The 14,457-nt window shown below is 38.8% G+C and overlaps 1 protein-coding gene across 4 annotated transcripts in view; it reads right to left on the bottom strand.

The window, feature by feature from the left end:
• Positions 1-14,457, bottom strand: part of LOC124157212 (guanine nucleotide-binding protein G(I)/G(S)/G(T) subunit beta-1) — a 99,327-nt gene that overhangs the window by 79,786 nt on the left and 5,084 nt on the right. The window contains exon 1 of one of the 4 annotated variants that reach the window (XM_046531759.1): positions 4,756-5,024. The exons of the other annotated variants lie outside the window; for them this stretch is intronic. The gene's annotated coding sequence lies outside the window, so the exon portion shown is untranslated. Of the gene's footprint in view, positions 1-4,755; positions 5,025-14,457 lie in introns of those variants that run through there. 4 annotated transcript variants of the gene reach the window in all.

The raw sequence follows: 14,457 nt of genomic DNA, 5'->3' as shown, positions 1-14,457 counted from the left end.
AAAGAAATCGATCCATTTCGTTTTATGACAAGGAGCTACAAAGGCTCTTAAAAAGGAACTAGAGTAAATTTAGATGATCCTGAGTTTTTATAACGCGTACTCAATAAACCGTCTGATGGGCTTTGAGGTATGGGACCGTAACCAAAATTCCGGAACCTTTATCTCAAGGTAATATCTTTTTTTTTAAACTAATACTACAGCCAAGATGGGGAAACAACTTGCACAAAGAAAGGCCCTTCATTTAAAACTGGAAAATATTAACTTGAGCAGATAACCGAACCCCATTATCCATTATTTTTAAACCTATAATAGAATACGCCCGTACTCAAACACAAAGTCATAATATCGATCGATTACTACCTGACGGGAGACTAACCAAGCAGTGCAAATCCATAATATATACATCTAGTCTAGATATAAAACTGAATGGCTAAAGTAATTTGCATCACGTGAGAATGATCCCTCGATCTCCTCTAATGCCCGAATGCTCTATCCCGCGATCACCGACCCGAGTGTCAAAGTCCACATCATCCCGAAATGGCACACAGCCACAATGAACTTTCAACCCGATGCATGGTCATACCGGCGGAACAAAAAAAGTTACGCCGCTTATGAATACGTCCGGGATCGATTGCACGGTCGAGAGTCGGCTCGTGAAGTGCAGTGCACTGGTGGGCGGAAACTTGGCGGGACATAGGGAAGCGCGTACTCCCGCGAGCGGCGTGGACCATGAAATACCAAGGTTTTACGGAGGGCAAGGAGGGTGGTCGGCGGATCGAAGCCCGGGTGGGGGGGAGGAGCGGTAGGAACAGTCGCCGCCGCCGAAGTGGCGCTGTCGCCCTCAGTCGTCGGAGGGAGGGGCGCCCTCTCTCACCCCCCCGCCGGGTCGTCCCGGCAACCCTTCCGCCCCCTCCGTGGGCACGGCGCGGGACTTCGATCACCTTGCGCAGTTATGGGCGACGACCGCCGCTCCGTGGCACGGGCCTCAAAGGCAGCGGCGGCGGACGCGGGTGGGGGAGGCACCGAAGAGGAACCACAAAGAGGATGGAAAGGAAAGCACGGCGTCTCGACGGGAATCTTCAAACATGACAAAGGGGGACGCTACTCAGTGCGGGGTAAAATTATTGGCAGTCATCCTTCGGAAGGGGTATTTAAGGGACAGCAATAATTATTTTTTATATCTACGAAAATATAGAGAATTCTGTTCGGATACTGCGATCGAAATTTTACACAGGTTGTGTCATTGCGTGGCAAGGAGGACGGCTAGATAGCCTTCGTTACGACCTTATCCAGATAAGAAAGCTAGAAGCCTAGGAGATCATGATTAAACATCGGGGAATGTACCGCAACGACTACCCTACGCGTACCGCACCGGCCGAATTGAGCTTCCTCTTAACTGAAATCTCGGCCTCCGGATTTGTACGCACGTCCACATAATGAAATACTTATTAAAAAAAAGATACTAAAACAATCCCATATGAAACTATCCGAAAAAGATAAAAACAAACAAAAATGTGAGATTTTAAACCTTCCACGTCAACAGCGGATAAATTCACAAGAATTATCAGGATGAGTTTCCGTAAAAGCAGTGGAAGATAAACACGAAAAATATGATTATCTTCCACCCATTAACTCGAGAAATAGAAGTCGGTGGGCAATAAGTGATGCAAAAATTTAGCTTTAGGGGCTGATGCCGACCGATGCAATAAATAAATAAAAAGTAATTACATATATCTCTTAAAATGTAATAATATCAGGTACATTGAAGAGAATTGTTCAACAAGATAAAAGCAAGAATATTACTGCAAGATATAATAAGCATAATTAAAGTAGTGATACGTACGGCAAAATTCGAGACTAAAATAGTATCATTAATAGTGTTAAAATAGATAATGGGTCAAAGAAACGAAAAAAGGAGTACATTAATTTCAGACTTCCTTAGGGTCATTGCCTCCATGTTGACCCATGTTTCGCAGGTCATTTTGTTATATAACGCAGCGGAAAAGCACGAAATCATACTTCTTCAAACACCGCTGGAGGGGTGGGGGTGGCTGAACTCGGATAAGAACCTCTAATGACTTAGTAGTTGGTATTAGCGTTTAAAGGATGAGTGGAAGAAACGAGAAATGAGAGAAAGAGTGAATCACAATTAGAATGGACCAAAATGCGTGAATAATCGAATAAAACTGAGCGGACTTCGAAAAATATGGAAACAAACCCAGTATTACGGCAGGGAAAAGTAAAAAAAAAATGTTAACGAATTTACCCCAATATTTACGTTGCAAAACTACTATGGCAATCCTTATCGAGAAATTCCACGACATTTATGAAATGCAGAATGAGTGGAGACGAATCAAAATTAAAATTAATCATAGTTCATTTCTCCAACTCCATTTAGTCAAACGGCACCGTATCGGTAAACTCTAAATAATGATGCATTCGATTTCAGCAAAACAAAAGTGGAAGAAAAGGTAAATTCCTATCACCGTACGTGATTTTCAAGCAACGAAAACTGTGTTTCCCAGTTTTCTGCACCACGCGAGGGAGCTGCCGGCCACCATGGCGGCTGGGTGTAATTGTTTGCCTGGTCAATGAGCGACCACGGTTAGGGTAAAGATTTACTACTTAGCGCATCACTGAAGCAAATGAAATAAGAAGGGTTCCTTTAAAAAACCCACTTCATCCAAAATTAGCTGGAATACAATGAAAAACTGACTTTACGACAAGGCGATCGCGATGGCGGTAGGGTACAATTATTCGTCTGGGTAATCGCGAGTTCGAAACTCGATGGGGTATCACCATCTAATATATGAAAGAAGGGTTTAAAGTATGAAAGGACCGTTAAAATGTCCGAATTATTTGAATATTGTATAGATTTGAACAAAAAAAACATTTCACCGTTCATAAGGATGAACAAGGGAAAATTTATAAGGTAACCAAGGGTAATTTCTGAGCGGAGTGACGGGTTACAATAAAAAGCCCCGGTAGGGATTACTCAGAGTCATATAGAGGCCCAACGGATAGCGATAGGCCCTCCACGCAGGCTCCTCACATGGAACTCCCAAGGGGAAGCATGGGAAGAGAGGAGCAGCTCGAGCGCGGTGATTGGGTCGAGGACCGAGTGCGGCACGTACGCCAGCCGTCGCAAGGGTCGGCTATCCGAATTACACTCCGGGAGGGAGGCTTGGCCCCCTGAACTCCCCTCGCCTCCCACACGCGAGCAATTACAACAAAATTACACTGATAACATAAATAATTGGCTATCTACCCACTACCAATTACAAACAGACTTACAACTTAAGGTGGACTTGGGCGGTGGGGAAAAAGAGCTACAACCCCGCCAAGGGGTTGCATGGCCAGAGGTGGTACCAGAAGGGCACACGGGGAGGCTAGAGAAATCCAAACTAATACATCTGAGAAAGCGCACCGACCCGGTGAAGTCGAAACGCGGAGGGAGTCAAACTGAAAGATGTGATCGTGACGCGCATCAATGCGGAGATGCTGCCGAGCAACCTCCGGTCACGTGATTTAAAGGTCGCATTCCTCCCCGCCCTTCGTATTCAAGAAACAGAGGCGAGATTTCAGCACATCATATCAAGGAAGTCATGCAATTCCACAATAGAATAAGGATGGGGAGATTGGGGGAGGGAATGTGGAGGGTAAGGGGCAGGTGGGGAGCGGGTGGGAGGAGGCGTGAGGGACAGGCGGGTGGCAGGGCAAGCCGGCACTATCCACGAGGAGAAACATCTCCCGGGATCGATTTTCCAAATCGCGAGGAGGAGCGATAAATGGCAGATCGAAGACGATCATTCCTTCTCATTGCTCATCAGAGATCAATTTCTCACAGCTCCCCCGCCATTACAACGAGCGCGGGACTATGATTGCAAATACTTGGGACCACTGGGGTGAACTGGCGTGGTGCGGGGAGGAAAATTACCTCTTAACGATACTAAAATCCCGTATCACATTCAAATGCATGGAGTAAAAATTAAGACAAAAACAGTTTAATTTGGGGCTAATTAATGATTAAAGTTTGAAATCCAGGACCAATGAAGCTCACGACCTCAAGAAGAGAATCAAACGAATTCCCCAACAAATTAACATAGGGGAAGGTATACATTAGGTAATTAACGAGATACGAGACAAAATAGCCAAAACAAAGGCTTTATTTAGCGGAAATTGAAGCGGCAGGCCACAAGCATTGGCACCAGATTATACAGAAATCTTTCCACTGTATAAAACTACCATAGGTGGAGCTCCAGTTATAGAGGGCAAATTACTCCACCCTCATCAAATTCACGCGAGGTAATACACCACATCGTATCAGGCACGGGTGAAAATACGGCTTTTCATGCACCCTAAATGAGCAGGTTTGCTGTCGGAGGGCGCACGAAAGGGAAAATGACCGAGGTGCCGGCGAACACTCATCTGGGCGACTCATGGCCAACCACTGGGTTCACTCAACTCCTTAGAGTAAATACCGAGCGAATTCTAGCTCGCAGAGGAGAGGAAAATTTATGAGTGGCGACTGTATGTCAATCCTTGTGTTTCACCTACACTTCAGCTTCGCTGCAACCGGGAGAGGAAATTACCCCGTCCCTAAAAATATGGCGCCGCCCCGGCGATCACACACATCTACAATATACACATCACCAAAGGATACGACTCGATTAATGCTAAAAAAAAGGAGGCAAGCTAGGAGGGGGACGAAAGGCTAATTGGAGAAGAGTAGGGATGAAATATCCTGGGACTTACTTCACGATACACCAACAGATCCTTTCATCACCAGCCTAGACACAGCAACAACACTACAACTCGCACAAGAACACACTGTCCCACACACTTAAACAAGTCCTCGCGATGTAGATCCTGTCGTTAGAGCATGGTTGAGACGTATAAATCCCTGGACCAGAAGATTATAAAGAAGGAATTCAACGGGTGATGACTCCGTATCAGAGCGACCAACTGCTCCCTTCCCGGCTCCTGTTCGCTGGGCTCTGCCGCCGCCTATGCCAGACACGCCACACCCTTGCTCTTCCTCCACCCCCCTTCCCAAACTCCGCGCTTATACCCCCCACTCTCTCCTCCGCGCTCACCAAAGAATAAAGAGAACAGAGAGGAAACTCAATGTTAAAAGGCGTGAGCCGGTGACGTCATGGCCGGCGAAAGCACACCAGCGCCGCCGACGGCGATTGCACGTGCGATGGCTCCCGTTTCAAAAGGAAATGCGATCCTGAGGATTGCGCGCACTTCCACGGGCTGCCGCTACGGGGACGAAATTCAAATCGGTCGAGAAAATACATCGCTGTGTAGAAAGGTGCTAACCCTTCGAAAGGGAATTGGATGGGACGCGAATAGATTCGATTTTCCAGGGAACTGGGATGCTTCGATAATGAAACATTCGAAATAAAGAAAGTCAGTAAATGCCCGAAATACAGCAATTTGAACTACCAATTACCTGTACCTCTTGGAGAAAAATAATATCAACCCTAAGAAAATTTTACCACGCAAATGAGTTAAAGTTTCGTTCGCGGTCGAAACTAAACGTTGTTCTGCGTGCTAATGACAAATACAGCATCATTTTACTTTACAGAACATTTCACCACAATCGTGATTATCATTATTTTATATCTAACAAAATATTTTTTTTAAACTGGATCGAGTCCAGATCCAATAAATAGTGACAACTGGTTAGGGATTTCTAATATTCTAAAAACGAAATGGTTTATTTTGGAATCGCATCAAGGCTCTTAATAACTGACCCATTAAAAAATTTTCTTCGCAAGGAATCACACTTTCTATGATAAAAATGCAAAGAAATATCTATTAAGTGTAGATTTGTGATAAATTAAAAATAAATATTCTTCCTTCGACAAAATTGTATTAGAGTCACACAAAATATTGGATTAAACTCGAAAATCTTAAATTCGCAGTATTATATCTAGAATCGTAGTATTATTTTTATTAATGTTACGCGCTATTTTTCGGGTAATTTCTCCCAGAGCATAACATACTTTCAGCTGAGTCGGGCACATAAAATAACCATAATATAAAAAAATACAGATAATATTGCTTAATAAAATTTTAGATTCACAGCCCAGAAGCATCATGTCATTGCAGACTCGCTCGACCAAAGGTTCACAACATCATTGCTTTTTAGTTGACCGGCGGTTTACAAAGCTTGATGGTAAATCAATCATCCAGCATCAACCTTCCATTTCATGGCAACCATTAGTGAACCATTCCCGTCCGTCAAGATACTTTAATCTACAGAAAAAATACTGAAAACAGCTCAAAATGCACTTCGATGACTGTAGAATTAAAGTACTTAATTCAAATGAGATGAATTTTACAACGGAATAAAAACGTGAGTTTACACAGCATGATAACTCGCGAGGAAAGGTAGAGCAGGAGAATCTACCATTTCGTCGAAACAAATGCAATGAAAGAGGAAGTAGCTAATCGGCCAGCAGATTTAGCGGAGTAACACTCCATACAATCCATTCGCAAATTCAGACGTCAAAACCGTGGTTTTGGCAATTCCACACAATATGAAGATTCCTATCATTACAACATGAATGTGCAATCGGGAGATTCGACTCCAAAAGACTTTTTAATTTCAAATTTGAATAATTAAGGTAGGGATCAATGGTTACAAAGGTGTCACAACGATTTGAAGAACAGCAACCAAACAAATATCACCAGAATTATGAGAGTACACATAAACAGGACTCCTTGAAAAATTGTTGTAAAATACACAGACGAAATTAAAAAAAAAAACAACAGGCCAGGGTGGAAACCACACAAACTAGGCTATCTTTCGGATAACCTTGTCACCCTGGCCTGCCTAACAAGCTACCGTTGCGCTAATTATAACACACAAGTCACATGTGTTGCCGACCACTTCCTGAATTAAGCAACGAGACATACAGAAGGTATTGATAATAAGATAATGCCCCTTATCTAACGAAGAAGTCGTCGAAGTCTTTTACTGGCTAGCTACTTTTATAACGAAATTACTTAACTTTCGAGATGTTGAACAATATTGCTACCCTATACAAACAACAAGTGAAGTACTTTGACATCCTTGAAATAGGACAGGAGGTACACTAATAGACGTTTAAGTGACGAATGTTTAACTGAGGAAGAAACGTTTTAAGTGACGAAGATCGCAAGAGTACGGCAGATGTGTACGTCTACAAGGAAAATTTGCCACTCTGGTTCCTTATTTTCATTAAAATAGCCCATATCTGTGTATTTTCGCGCGTACGATAGTAAGAGCACGACGTTGGTGAAAAGTGAAGAATTGGTACAAATTCTAACTCTGATTTTAATAACAAGAATACGGCACTCAAGTGGCAAAAGATTTATAACTTCTAGAATGCACGATTAATTAAATAAAAAAAATATAAAACGACGATCCCTACCACTCTACGAAGAATTAACACCTGTAGCATTATACTGGTCTTCAAGGACTACATCAAGGCTAGAACCTACGATTTTTACAGGATGCAGGAACATACCACCCTCTCTGAATTCTGACCAAAAAAGCTCGACACCCTATTATTTTGAATTAGATAAATTGAACTGTGAAGTAATTTTTGCATAGCACACGATACATCTTTCATGCAGGGATTTAATTAGATTGTTTCTGAAATACTTGGGAATATATCTGGAGTGACTTTTTAAAATATAATTTCAACGATGACTGCAAAACCACAAAATTTTCACAAAAAATAACCAAAACCCACACCAACTTATAGTTTCATATTGCAACACAAGTACATAACTGACAGATAAAAGATTGTAAAACCTATCTCATAAGCCTGTAAAGGAAAATTTCAATAAAGAGAGACGTTGCCATGTAGCAAGTATTTAGCTCAATTAATGTACCAAAATCTGGATTTCCTCTATAGTAAAAGACGAAGAGAAGACCATAAAAAGTATTTCATACTTCTTCTGCATAAAAAGGGCAATTTCAGACTCCAATTAATAACTTATAAAGGGAAAATACAAACATTATTGAGTTCTATTTGCAAACCAAAACATTTCATTACAACAAATATTAAACAATGATAGCATGTTTTGGAACCCTTTCTTCATCTTCAGCATATCATTAGGGCAATCTCTGGAAATAGAATTCATGATTTGAAGCTCTAAAGGACCAGGTTTTCAGGTTTTGGGGAGGGAGTGTTAATGTTATATTTGTACACATGTTTGATACTTGCTTTCCTCTTTCCCAAATATGAATAGGACCGAATGTCTCCATTTTAGAATTAGTACTAGAAGGACCTGACCGATCACTTTGACAGGTAACCTCTACTTTCCAAATCATTTTGCCTAGAATTTTTTTTCTGACATTTATTTTTTAAGGAATATATTTCTTTAAATATAATTTCATTTTTTCATGTGGAAATGGGAGTAATATTGCATGCGTACCTTAAAAGACCAGCACCATCTACATGACAGATTCAGTATTTCTATATAATTTGTAAGGTACAGTGGATTCCGTTTAATGGGTCCACCGGTCCACTTGGGGCAGCCGCTTAATTGGGGCAGATCTAGAAGAACAGAACCCAATAAAGGAATATTCCAGAGTATTCTCCGCTTAATTGGGACAGCATGCCGCTTAATTGGGCCATAAGTCGGCGACGTAGACTCTATACTCGCGATGATATTAAAATTTTTTGTTTTCGGAATACTATTTTTTTATATTTTCCTCCTTTGATTTACTCTAATTTTTCACTAACGTTCCTATTCTTGCCTTACTTTGAAAGCTCTTGTTGTTATACTATCCGCAAGAGGATAGGACTTAGTAAAAAACATTCATTCAGCATCGCCCGAGGCTGTGAAAAACATTTTAAACTAAATTGTTATAATTCTTAAAAATGATAATAAATTAATTGAACTCGCTGATTTATTAATCAAATTAATTGTTTAATAAAGTTATGTTGCATTATAAACACTCTTTAGTCTTCTATCATTTCAACGTTTGTTTATGCTCATTTACAGGATAGCTTGCCTAATTGGGGCAAAGTGCATACGTCCCGATATGTCCTTATTAACCGGAATCTACTGTAAAATGGGTTTTATTCAAGAGATCATTACATTATACTACATCTGGCCATTTTGATGTTTTAGTTAACATACTTTGCATTTTATATTCTTTATAACATTTTGAATGAAAATAAGCAGCACGTCTGCCATACAGAGTGATGAGTGGTAGGCCAGGGCAGGGAAAGGAGGACCAAAGTGACCACTGATCATTGTAAATTATTTATTGGAAAATGATTTGTAATAAAATTACTGTTGTATTGATAAATAACAGTAAAGGTTACATTTAATGAAGTTAACAATTAATTTTTAGATAACATATGTAATTTTTAAAATACTTACTACCCGTCAAAATTATGGGTAATGGTCCTTCTAGGCAGCCATACGACCCTGGCCCTTCTAGTGTTAACAAGACTTCCAGATAACAGTAGATCAACACTTAAAAAGTTGGTGACCTAATCAAGGCCTGTAACCATTTGAGATATGGATATGAACTAGAATAGGGAAGGTGAGGTGGATGGAGAGTTGGAAACAAGGAAGTTTTAGATCTGGTGAGTGAGGCGAGGAATCAAGGAGGTAATGTTTAATTTAGGAAGGAAAGATGGTTAAAAAAGTGTTGGACATGGGAACAGTGAGGAGGTGGGGAAGGATAAGAATAAAGCTTACGGATACGAATAGAATGGATAACTAGGTTTTGACTGCAATAAATCTTTTAAAAATTACGCAGTCAAAATCTAGTTATCCATCCTATTTCTATCCATAAACCTTATTCTCATCCTTCCCCACCTCCTCACTGTTCCTGTATCCAAAATTGTTTAAGCCATCTATCTTTCCTGAATTAAACCCTATCTCCTTGATTCCTCTCCTCACTCACCAGATCTAAAACTTCCTTGTTTCTTTAACTCTCCATCCATCTCACCTTCTCTATTCTAGTTCATACCCATATCTCAAATGATTCCTGTCTTTCCTCATCCTCCCCCTTCAGCAACCATATTTACCCTATATCAAGTGCTTTGCACCACATCAGACTATCACTACACTTTCCTTTACACGCCAATACTCATACCAGCCCCATTAATAAATATCTCCAATGCCTTTGTATTTTCACCTAGTGGTGCCTAAGTAGGTAAACCGTTCCACCTTCTCAAGTTTTTGATTAACAGCCTCAAAGTCTTTCAGGCTGTTTGTCAAAGTATGATCAAATTCAGGTTCCTTAATACCAAAACTTGACATAACCTCAAGATTTAGGTCTTACTTGGATGGTCACCGTACTGTTTGCTCACACTGTTCACCTAGGGCATCCCCGAGCATCTGCAAAATGTTCACCAACTCGCTAATCAATATCTGATCACTGACAAACCTTAAGTCAACCCCTCACCTTAACTTTGTGACCTAATTCTCTCCTCATCTCCCCTGCATACAGCAAGGATGACAGTGTTTAACATTGTCATATATTTCAGCCAAGGCTTGATTTAATTAACTCTTACATAGATTAATTGGTAATATTTGATTTATTATACGATCTCTTCAATGAAGAAGCCAGAACCGCTGGGATCATGCTCAATATGCAACTTACTGAATTGAGTATTCACAAAAAATTGTTAATTTAAGATGAAGGAAACCAGTGAACCTGCACACAAGGTCAAAAAATTGAATCGGTCTACACAACTATTAGCAATCTACCGGTTCACCACCTCGGGTTGTAAAAGTTCATTCTGATATTATACTGATTGCATATAACACCAATGGTATCATGAAAATTATTGTAAGATTTTTTATAGAGAATTTAGTATCATTGTAAGAATATCTTTAAAAATCATCATGATTTTGTCAATACAATTTAAAAAATGACATTGCAACAATAGATATTACTGGCAACTTCAATTAGTTGGGAAGAAAAAAGACTGTCTCCTTAAAGCTCTTTTCTCAGGAATATGCATAGGAACAGGAAACTTTATGTTTATGATGGATGCTAAAAAATCCATGATAAGAAGTTCTCCCATTATTGACGAAGAGCTGTAGATTAAAAGATGCATACTACACAGCAGTCAGAAGCCATTACAAAATTTTATGAGCATATATGCAGAACAAAAATATTTAAATGAAAAGGTATAATATACATTTTCTCACTACTTAATGGGCACCCGAGTTAATTGGAGCAGCATTATGATTAAGCACTATTTTGCTGTTCAATCCCTTTTCTCTCACACCTGCACACTTCCTCATCTAGTTCAGGTACTGCATATCCTCCCAAATTCCCCAGAGTTGAAGTACATATTGCAACCAAGTTACAAGACACAATTTGAAATTTTCAAAAAGTCACTGAGACTCTGAGCAAGATAAACTTTAAAGTATAGCAGGTACCACTCAGCATTGCAATCTCAAGATGACAAAAACACTGGAAAACAACACCGCAACACTTAAATCAAAAGTGAAGAGCTGAAATGGTTATTGAATCAACATAAACACTATACTAATACCAGAGCAACTCTGCTGCATTTGTAGTGTCACAGAAAAAGGGAAAATGCAACCTCAATGCTTAATTATCTCTTTAGGCCAGGGCATAAAAGCAGCAGAGATACATATACACACAGTGATAGGTATCTCACACAAATTGAATATTTTTTATGAAATTTTAAATGAATGAATGAATAAAAAATTTACTGCAGAAATATCTTCCAGCAAAAACTGGGAGAGGAGAAGGAGAGCCACTGCAGAGGAGTGTAATTTAGCATGTAAGGATGAGTATTACTGCACCTGATGCTGAAAATAAGCTACTATACGAGAGAAATCTAAGATAATAACACAGATGACATCTCCTATTCAACAAAAACATGGGGAAGACATAAGTCAATATATTAACAGTCCATACTGAAATGTTCTGTGATTTACCCATGGATCACCCCAACGAATGTACATTACATGACGTACACTCGGCTATGATGCATGTATATCAACTAAATAGATGACACAAGTAGCACAACGATAATGTAACTCAACAGCAAGTGAGTTTGGAGTGTGAAATGTAACGTCCATCAACCATTAATTGCATCAAACTTAAGTTTTGACAATGACTTGAACCAACTTTTACTGATGTACTATGAGTATTCTGTACTCAAGCGGAATTGTAATTCCAGATGTCTTGTGATTTTAACTTTGAAATAACAAAAACTGTCTTCTGAATTAAATAGAATGATTTTTCTTTAACACTCAACTCAAGAAGATATCACTAATAAAATTTCCATCACTTGCACAGAAAAAAAGTAATCACATGCCAAACAGGAAGAATAAGTGAAGTTATCCTAAATGATGTATGAACAAGGTGTCACAGCTCTGATTTAATGTCAAGTTAAAATGATGACTTGAAGAAGTTGCACGTCCTGTTTCTTAGAAGCTCTATTTCTGAGGAATAGTTGGCATGCAATGAAAATATCACATTAACAATTTGGAGGCACATTTTAAAGTGCAAGTTTGCTAGCCTTTCCAAGATATAAAATAGCTAAAGATTTTGTATTTGCACAAAAATCAATTTGTGCAACATTGAAACCAGATTCAACTCACTAAAAATCCTCATCATATTGACGATGATTAACAGAGGGATAAAAAATTAGGAGACAACGAGTGTATATACTTAAAATCAAAAGAGGTATGAATTAAGTTTACCTTAGCAGCAGTAAATAGGAATGGTAACGGCTATCCAACTATAAAATTTACAGTCATGAAAACAAGGTAAAGTCAAAGAATAATTCTAATGAAATGGATGGTGATAATAAACGCAGTGTATATGAAAAGATATAAGATATTTCCTACAAACTCAAGGATGAGAGAGACTTTTTCTTAACACTTTAAAGATGATTCATATCTATAACTAATGGAAACATAACACCATCAAACTTCAAATCATTGAGAACTTTGTATTGTGTCAGTAAACAATTATGGAATGAGGAGACAATGGTATAAACTAACCAGGATGGTCAAGGAATGGAAGAAACGGGAGAATTTAGATGCATAAAAAAAGACTGACAAATCACCAGAAATGTCGGAAGAATTAAGATGAGATTCTGATAGGTAGGCCATTGAAATTAGGATGTACCATTACCCAAAGGATAACTACTACTTATTTCAATTGGAATTTGGATCCACTCCGCTAAATCCAGTAGCAAGATTGACTGAAAGAATAAGCTGAAGAAAATCAACCATCATCAAGATAACTTACATATTTATATCTTGATTAACGATAAGAATTGAAAAATGACTTTTTGAGCAGAAATTACAAGGCTTCATTGATTTTTTTCACAACTTTCAATCACAACACTCAATGCAGGACATGGTTTTTAACCTGCTTCCAAATGCTTATCCGAATTTTTATCTTAGCCTAAAACAGGCCCAATCACCGGCCCAAAATACTCAATGCAATGGATGAAGGGAGGTGACAGAAGAGCAAAGGCATACACACAAAGCAGAGGAGTTTCTTGGAGAAAGAAATGAAGACTGTCAGTTAATGGAGGGGAGGAGAAAATCAATTGACAGCATACACTGAATAATTTGAATGACTTAGAATGCAGTCATGCACATAACTGAAAAGTATGCACATGCACCATTTGAACTGAGCCGTGAAAAAATTATTTGACCGATGCACAGTTGTAAAACTGACCTCAGGCAAGTTCGATATTTTTTCATGGATAACTTCATCCTGTAGAACAATTCATCATCACATATTTTTCAATATGCGTTCCAGCAACTAGTATCTGAATCATCAAAAATTTTAGCCTTAAACTAATATTTCCACAATATCAAACTAATTTGAAACACAGGGCCATAAAAGAATTATTCCAAAACACCAGATATGCTCTTGATAGCATCATGAAAATTTTCTTTTGCTAATTTTCAATAATGTCTCAAATCCTGAAGTTCAACACAAATCCAAATTATTTTCCAAAAATACCAAGTATCAGGCCTCACTTTTATTGAAAGCAAAGTCACTTCATTGGCAGATTTATTAAAAATCTTAACTCCTACAAACTTTCTCTTCATCAAGGCAGTAAATTCTGATAGACTTACATTCATATATCTTTTATAAACTCTTCGACAATTCAATGTAGAGCTCATGTAACTGGTTTTCAATCAATAATTTGAGGAAATAATAAATAATGAACAGACAAATTCAATCATATACACCTACCAAAGTTTGAATCAAATGAGTTAAAAATATAACGAAAAAAAAAAGCATGATAAAAATGGTAGATACAAGAGCACACCAAAAGCTACATCAAATACAAAAAACTTTTTCAGCAGATAGTAATGATTTTAAGAACGTCAATTCTGGTAGTTTGATAAATAGTCTGAGAATGAAGAAAAATATGCACTAATCCTTTCCATAATGACCAACGAAGTTTTCTTTCT

This window comes from Ischnura elegans, chromosome 4 (genome assembly GCF_921293095.1).
Source record: "Ischnura elegans chromosome 4, ioIscEleg1.1, whole genome shotgun sequence".
NCBI classification, from domain to species: Eukaryota; Metazoa; Arthropoda; class Insecta; order Odonata; family Coenagrionidae; genus Ischnura; species Ischnura elegans.
The sequence above is the reverse complement of the archived record's forward strand: the minus strand, read 5'-3'. Positions and strand labels throughout refer to the sequence as shown.